This window comes from Vigna radiata, chromosome 1 (genome assembly GCF_000741045.1).
Source record: "Vigna radiata var. radiata cultivar VC1973A chromosome 1, Vradiata_ver6, whole genome shotgun sequence".
NCBI classification, from domain to species: domain Eukaryota; kingdom Viridiplantae; phylum Streptophyta; class Magnoliopsida; order Fabales; family Fabaceae; genus Vigna; species Vigna radiata.
In genome coordinates this window covers 31,945,250-31,952,727 of record NC_028351.1, presented here as the reverse complement: position 1 = coordinate 31,952,727, position 7,478 = coordinate 31,945,250, and the positions used below count along the sequence as shown (strand labels likewise).

General features: G+C 33.7%; 1 long non-coding RNA gene across 2 annotated transcripts; it reads right to left on the bottom strand.

The window, feature by feature from the left end:
• Window positions 1–3,226: 3,226 nt before the first annotated feature.
• LOC111241482 lies at window positions 3,227–6,838 on the bottom strand. Of its 2 annotated transcripts, none has more exons than XR_002667545.1 (7): window positions 6,448–6,838; window positions 6,132–6,313; window positions 5,421–5,490; window positions 4,914–5,316; window positions 4,207–4,756; window positions 4,081–4,128; window positions 3,227–3,506 (listed from the first exon to the last, which is right to left on the bottom strand). It is a non-coding gene; the product is annotated as an uncharacterized LOC111241482 (long non-coding RNA). The 2 variants fall into 2 exon arrangements; XR_002667551.1 differs by having other exon boundaries at window positions 5,259–5,316.
• Window positions 6,839–7,478: the final 640 nt, after the last annotated feature.

Genomic DNA, 7,478 nt, shown 5'->3' with positions numbered 1-7,478 from the left:
AAAACAACTGCTCTTAAAATCTAAAAGAGGTTTATGAAATAAAATCTAAATAAACAGATACCCACACTCTCATATACGTCAATTTTCCTTACTGCTCAGTTAAATTATGTTCCTTCTACCAATAAATAATCATACATGAGAAAACAAATAAGATAATTGGGTTTGATTTTCTTCTGTAACCACGATGTTAATAGTTTGTTTTCTACTATTATAAAATCCCAATAACAAAGATTCTCAATCAGGTGCTCTAAAAGGAGATGATGAAACAATGTAATACTTTCTAGATATCTAAAAAGGTTGAAGATTGGTGAATCTGTTCAGTGTTGGACCTAAAGCTATAGAATTAATGAACAATGAAAATGGTAATAAAAAAGTATAACAGAGTAAAACCTTGTATGAAAACAAACATTAAAAAAACACAGACACTCCATATGAGGTTTGTTGTGACTTCAACTCTACAAGCTATAGCCACATCCCAATCAAAGAAAAAGAAACAATAAATATAGTGGACAGTTACAAACAATCAATCATGAGTTAAATTTCATTCAGGAGTTTAGCGATATCAAGTCAGATAAACTCTATAATCTTTGAGATGAATCTTCTCATCAAAACTCACCAACTTAACTTCTTTCTTTATCTCTTCTCAGTTTTTTTCATTCTCTAAAATTGCAAATCCACACCTTTCAATCAATACTGTGTTTGCTATCAACGTTGCTCCTAAATTCTTCTTCTTCTTCGAATTCTATCTCCTTAATTCTCGAGGTACGTTTCTAATCCAAATCTTCAACGTAGTTTGATTTTAATCTTATCATGTTCTACTTTATATTCATGTCAATAACATATTATTCATGTCAAATTAGTTTTCAAATCTTCAAGTAAGCCACCATCAGCTTCCTCTTCTACCAGCTCAACCCCAAAACTCGTTTTCAAAACTCAGCCTCAGCACATACCACATACCGTAGCTCACATATATTTTAAACAAGTCAACAACATATTCATAGGTACATAAAGACAACCAAATGCAAAAAGAAAGAACTCACCTTAACGGCAGCGAAGCCCTTCTCACGAAGCCGTAATAGCCTCTCTCGCCAAGCCGTAATACCATCCTCGCCAGCTACAAGCTTTGCCCACGCCGCGACACCACCCTCTGACAACACCTCCTCACGCCGCCAAACCACCATCGTTTAGAGGAGCTCGACAATGTCAAAAACAGTGGTTGGAGAAAGAAGGGCAGGGGAGAGTGCAAAGAATTTGGGACTGAAAGTTGGGGTTTTTTTTCGCTGAGGACAGAATTGGGGAAAATGGAAGTCTGGCATCCTAAATTCTGATTTCATTAAGTGTGTGAATATACCGACGGCCAAAAAAGCCTTCGATAAAGTCTCTGCCAATTACCGAAGGGCATAGGCCCTCGGTAACCACCATATAAAAAATTAAATTCGCTTCCATTTACCCACAGGCTAAAGCCCTCGGTATATTACCTTTACCGAAGGCTTCAAAGCCTTCGGTAATAATCCTTCGGTAATTAGCTCCTTTGTTGTAGTGACTGGTTTTGCTCACGTGTTGGTAGTTTAACTTCTCACTTCTTTGATCTTATGCCAAATCTTTTTCATCTTCTTAGTTACTAATGACATGACTTTTTCTAATAGATGTGACCGAATGCATGAGCAAGAGTTGGATTCTGAAACTGTTTACAAGAAATTTATTCTTAGGGTTAGTTCATCTTTTCTTGTTCATCTTTGTTTCGTTCACTCTCTTATGGACATAAATATGATGGTGATTGGGTGAATGGATTTTGGATTTTCAGGTTATGGCTGCAAGAGATTGTTGCAACATAATTCAAGCTCATATGTGCACGTAAGAAGCTGAATAAAAGTCAAAAAAATTAGCTACTGTGTTGGAAGATTTTGTCAAAAGTCTGTTGCTGATTTTTCGGGCAGTGGTTAGGAGTAATTTTGAGTTTCTGTTTTTTAAGTTATTTTATTGCACCACTAACGTAGGATTGTTAGACGTGGTTAGTGGAGAGTGTTAGCCAAGTTTCCTTTATATTTAAATATTGTATTGTTCACCATTTAATGAATATGAAGAAGACAGTTGAACTCTCTTATTATTCTGTCATCCAGTATTTTGTGTTCTTCATCTGAAACTGAAACAGAGATCCACATGTACGCCTTAAAAAAGCTTTGAAAAAAAGAGAAGCAAGGTAGTGCATTCTTAAACCAATCTTATGAGTGATGTTTTGATTATTATGAGTGATGTTTGGTTATTTCTTTCAGCGCAAATTTGAAGTGCCCCCATTCAGCTCCTGCAAAGTCAAGGGTGTCAAGGATGAACTTTATTTCGTCATCATCACTCAACATGACCGAAAAGAACGTCTAAGTTAAACCTCTTTCTAAGGTTGCAGCAACCCCCAATGCTAAGGTGAGGCCATCAGCTCTGGTGGCCAAGGCCTTAACCACTCCGAGGAATAATCAAAAGAAGGTTTCCAATTTTGAACTATTTAGAAGTGCTCAGAGCAAGAAAGTGTGAAGAGTGTTGGTGTGCCTAAGAGAGCAAAGTGGTGTCTAAGGCTCTTGTTTTCATTACAAGAAAAATCGCAATTACATACAACCAAAATCCGTATATAACCTCAAAAATCTGTATATAAAATAATGTTATATACGGATTATATATGACAAAAATCCGTATATAAAAGAGGCGTAGGTAAATTATATACGGAAAAATCCGTATATAAATTACATACGGAAAAATCCGTATATAACTTACATACGGAAAAATCCGTATATAACTTACATACGGAAAAATCCGTATATAACTTACATACAGAAAATTCCGTATATAAATTACATACGGAATATCCGTATATAATATCCGTAGATAATTAATTATTTTTTTAAAAAAAAATTATTATTAATTATTTATATTATCATAAAATTTACACATTAAAAACCGTTTAAATAACTAATTTAATATAAAATATTGTTATAACATTAGTATCTTTGTATTTGAAACCAAAGTGGAATTAGAAAGAATCCACTGTCAAACATATAACTCAACCAAATTTTAGATTTCTAACGTGTAACTAAATTTTTCAACTCCAAATTCTAACATGTTATATTCTAACTTTAAATTTCAACTTTACAGTATGTCAAGGCATTATGAACTACACCAGTTATGTTAAAACCAAAATAAAATTATAGAAACTAATTCCAACAACTATTTATTTAGAAAACAAGATTCCCTCCTATGAAAAAAAAATATGCACTTTCAGACCTTAAAAAATACCTTTTAACAAGAAATATATACACTCATATATGCACATAAGCTACACCAAGCTACTATCCTTCTCATCATAAACAAAAACTTTTCAAAATTATTCATCTAACCACTTTTCTTCCTCAACAGCAAATTTCCATTTCTCTGTCCTTTCTAGGATATCTCTTGTGCTTAGAGCTTGTTCCTTGTCTGGTCTTTGATGCAAATGAGACATATCAACATTACTTGTAAAGCTATCAAAAGTGTTCAAAGAAAAATTAGAGCCAACAAATACTATGAACAAACACAACAATAATTTTCTAAAGTATTTATAAGTGCAAAAGATTAAAAAAAATTAAGTGAAATCTTTATATGCATCCACAAATACTTTTGAAAAAAGAGAGTTCTAAAAATTATATAAAGGAGATAATAAGATAGGTTTTGCACTACATTTGAAACTTCTAAATGTGTTCCTTTTTCTCAAATTCTTATCCTTTTAACATCATATTTCTAAATTATAAGAAAAATGAAATACTATTATATTGCAGAGATTCTCCCAATTGGTTTTGAACAGGGTCTTTTAACAAAAGGACATTAGTGCTTCAAGCAAAATCTAACTTTGATTAATCATTAAGATGCCTTTCGTGAGCTCTGTGTAAGGTTAAAGCAATTTCTTCCCATCCATACACGTGTGTATAATGGATGAAATAAAAACTGAATTAGTCATGACAGCAAGGCTCAAAGCTTTAAATGAGAAAAAAAAAACTTAAAATCATCAAGAACAAATAATATCTAAAAAAGGACCCCATAAAAATAATAGAAACCCACCTTACTTCCAGATGGAGTACTTTTTTGTGAAGGAATGTTCTCTGGTTTCTGTTGCACACCATATACATTATCATTATAATTATTACTATATTGTATACCCTACTAAGAAATAATTAGAGGGACTACCTCTCTTTTTTAATTCTTCTCCCAAATGTACTCCTTTTTCACTGAACCAAATGCATCCTTTACCAAAAGTTATTCATCAGGTGGGAAAATAACAGAGAAAGGTCATGTCCAAGTAAAGACAATACTAAAGTATTGTACCCTACTTTCATAGCTTCCATCATGGCATATAAGCATGCATCTCACAACAAAACAAAAATGATCATCACATAACTATATATATTGAGAATTCCAATAAGAAACCTTGCTTTATTCAATCTAAACTAAACAAACTTAAAAGATGGAAACCAGAAACACAAACTAAAAGTAGAGGAGATGAATTTCAATTACTTGAGTTGGGATCAGTAAATATAATCATGTATATACTTCAGGAGATGAATTTCAATTACTTATAAGAGATATGAATCATGGAACGGGTCTTCTCTCATGCTCTGCAGCAAATCATTGCCAGGAGTTTTTTTCTACTTAGCTATTTATGTGTCTTCCTTCCAATTTTACTGCTTTTCGATTAGTAAGAAATTGTGAAGTGAACTTGGACAATGAATACCTGGAACTGAGACATAGAAAATGATTTAGAGATCAAAATCATGATGATATGACAAATATGTAGCTTGTCCCATATATGCCAATATAAGCGCAGGATATACCAGAACTAAGGAAATAGAAAATGTAAAAATATAAGTGAAAATGTGAAAATATAACTAACCAACCTGAATGACCATATATGAAAATATAATTAACACCATGGCGTTGAATAATTTTAGGGGAACAATATTGGAGGACATCCTGAATAATAAGGGAATAATTGATTCAAAAGAAAATATTCACTCAGAATTTAATTTGAATTTGTTCTGACAAACTTCTACATAAGGAAATTTAAAATGAGTTTCTCCAAAAAATAAAAGTAGCTTAAACATACACTACAAGAAAAACTCTATGAACATAATAAACTCTTCTCTGATTAAAAACAGCCTGCAACAGAGAATGCACACAAAAGTAACATAAGAAGTGTGTGCAGAATTCAACAAGATTAATTGTCTTCTTGTATCTATCACCTTTCTTGTCTTCCTTTCAGTGCTCACAGGAACGACAGAGTTGAGCCTGAAGCATTTCCTAAGTGAACAGAAAGGCAGACACACCTTAAACTAGAACACACATCCCATCATAGTCAATGTCAATCGAATTTAGTGACCCAGATATTAATAGAGCACAGATACCTTTGACACCAGAAGTGTAGCAAGTTGCCTTTGATGTTGATCAAACTCCTCATCTTCATGCAAACTTTCTCTGTTCAACACGCGTAACGAACAAATAGTTAAATCCTCTACATTTCCACTTCTAACCACGCATACCAAATATTCAATTCAAGCAAACAACAACAAACCAAACAATTTAGATCATTGAGCAAAATAAGGACTATAAACATTAAAAACAAAGTCTACAAATTGCAGCACTAAGAAGATATAGCTAAAAACATTCCCCTTTATATACAAGACACACTTTTAGGACCATGTTCATTCATGGATTTTATCACTATATGTGGAAAGGGTGGCAAAAATACTAAACGTCAACCAAAAGAAGACATGTCCATCAGTGATTCCAAAAAAGAGTTGGAGTAGTACAAGTGATAAATGCAATATACAAGGGAATGTAAAAGGTAACAATTCAAGGTGTTCTTTAATCAAACTTCTCCAAATTCCAGTCTCCGCAAGACTCCAACTTAAGAAACATAGAAGGAAAAAACCAGACTCCAACTTAAGAAACATAGAAGGAAAAAACCACTATTCCATGTCATGGCTTCCAACGAAGCTTCACTGTAATTACTCATTTTTTCTTAACTTTTCGAAAAGAAAAATTAAAAAAAAAAAACAATCAAAACCTAAAAAAATTTCTGAGAAAAGTCGAAGCAATTGAGTCTCATGATTTACCCTGTGACAGGTTAGTCTCGTCAGATGCTCGCCTTGTTTATCTCTTCCATGTCGCTATTCTCTAATTCATGGCGACTTTACACCCAAACGAACGTCGCCCCCATCCGCACCTTCGTGGCGGACCGTGTTGGCGTCTTCGTCTACGTCGCCTTCTCTGGCGTCCAAATGCCTCAATCAATGCCCTAAAGAAACAGCTCGAAAAAGATAAGCGCATTACACAATGGATTTAAAAGCAAAAAAGGCCATAGATAGAAAAAAGAAACATTAGAGGCATTATTACGGACCATAGGAAAAATGAAAATGGTAGAGGAATCACCTAGAATATGTAGTGGCCCTGGCTAGGCTTTCAAATAAATCGTCAATGACTTCTTTGCTACGAAGAACGAAGAAGGAAGGGTGTGACATGGGGAGACACAACCATGTTAGGGTTTCTTCTATCTGAGGAGAAGAAAGAAGGAAGGGTCCCTGGGTTTCTTTTATCCGAGAAGAAGGAAAAAGAAAGAATTTCTTCGAAACTGAGTGATTGATTTTCGAGTGGTGAGGGTTTCTTCTTTTCAGATTAGAAAGGAAGAGAAACAAAATTTAGGAATGAAGTTACGAAAATGAGAAAAGTTGGATAGGAGGGTCATTATTAGAGGAAAAACATTATTTTACTTTTATATTTTAATTACTTTTAATAATTTTGGAATTATATAGGGATCTTAATCTTTTATATACTGATGATATCCTTGGTAAAATTCCCGCCTAAGCCCGCCACCATTACATACAGATTTTATATACGGATATATCAGTAGGTAAAATCCGTATATAAAATCCGTATATAACTCATTTTTTAAAATCCGTATATAAAATCTGTATGTAATACTTATATTACATACGGATTAAAATTCGTATATAAATATCCGTAGGTAATAATCATTTTTCTTGTAGTGTTTTCCCTCACCTAAGAAGGTCATAAAGATCAAGAATTCTATGGAATTAAAAACACCAATGAAAAAGCTTGAACTCAATGGAGTCAAGAAGAATGAAGAAGGAGGAAGCAAGTCATTGCTCGTGACTGCCTCAAAAAAGCAATTGAGGGGAAGGGAAGTTAAGAGTCGTGTGTTTGATTACTTGAGTTCTAGTAACCGTAAGGAACCAGAGACTAAGTCAATGTCAAGTTTGAAGGAGAAGAAAGTGAAGAAAGGTAATCAGAAACGACATGTTGCTAAGCCTCATCAAAATGACTCTAGTGATATGGAGATAGATGAGAAATCTAGATGTGGTTCGCTAGAAGGATTCCATGGAGATGAAATTTTCCAAGAACCAACAAGATGTGACACTACCTGGTGGAATCCTGTATGACGT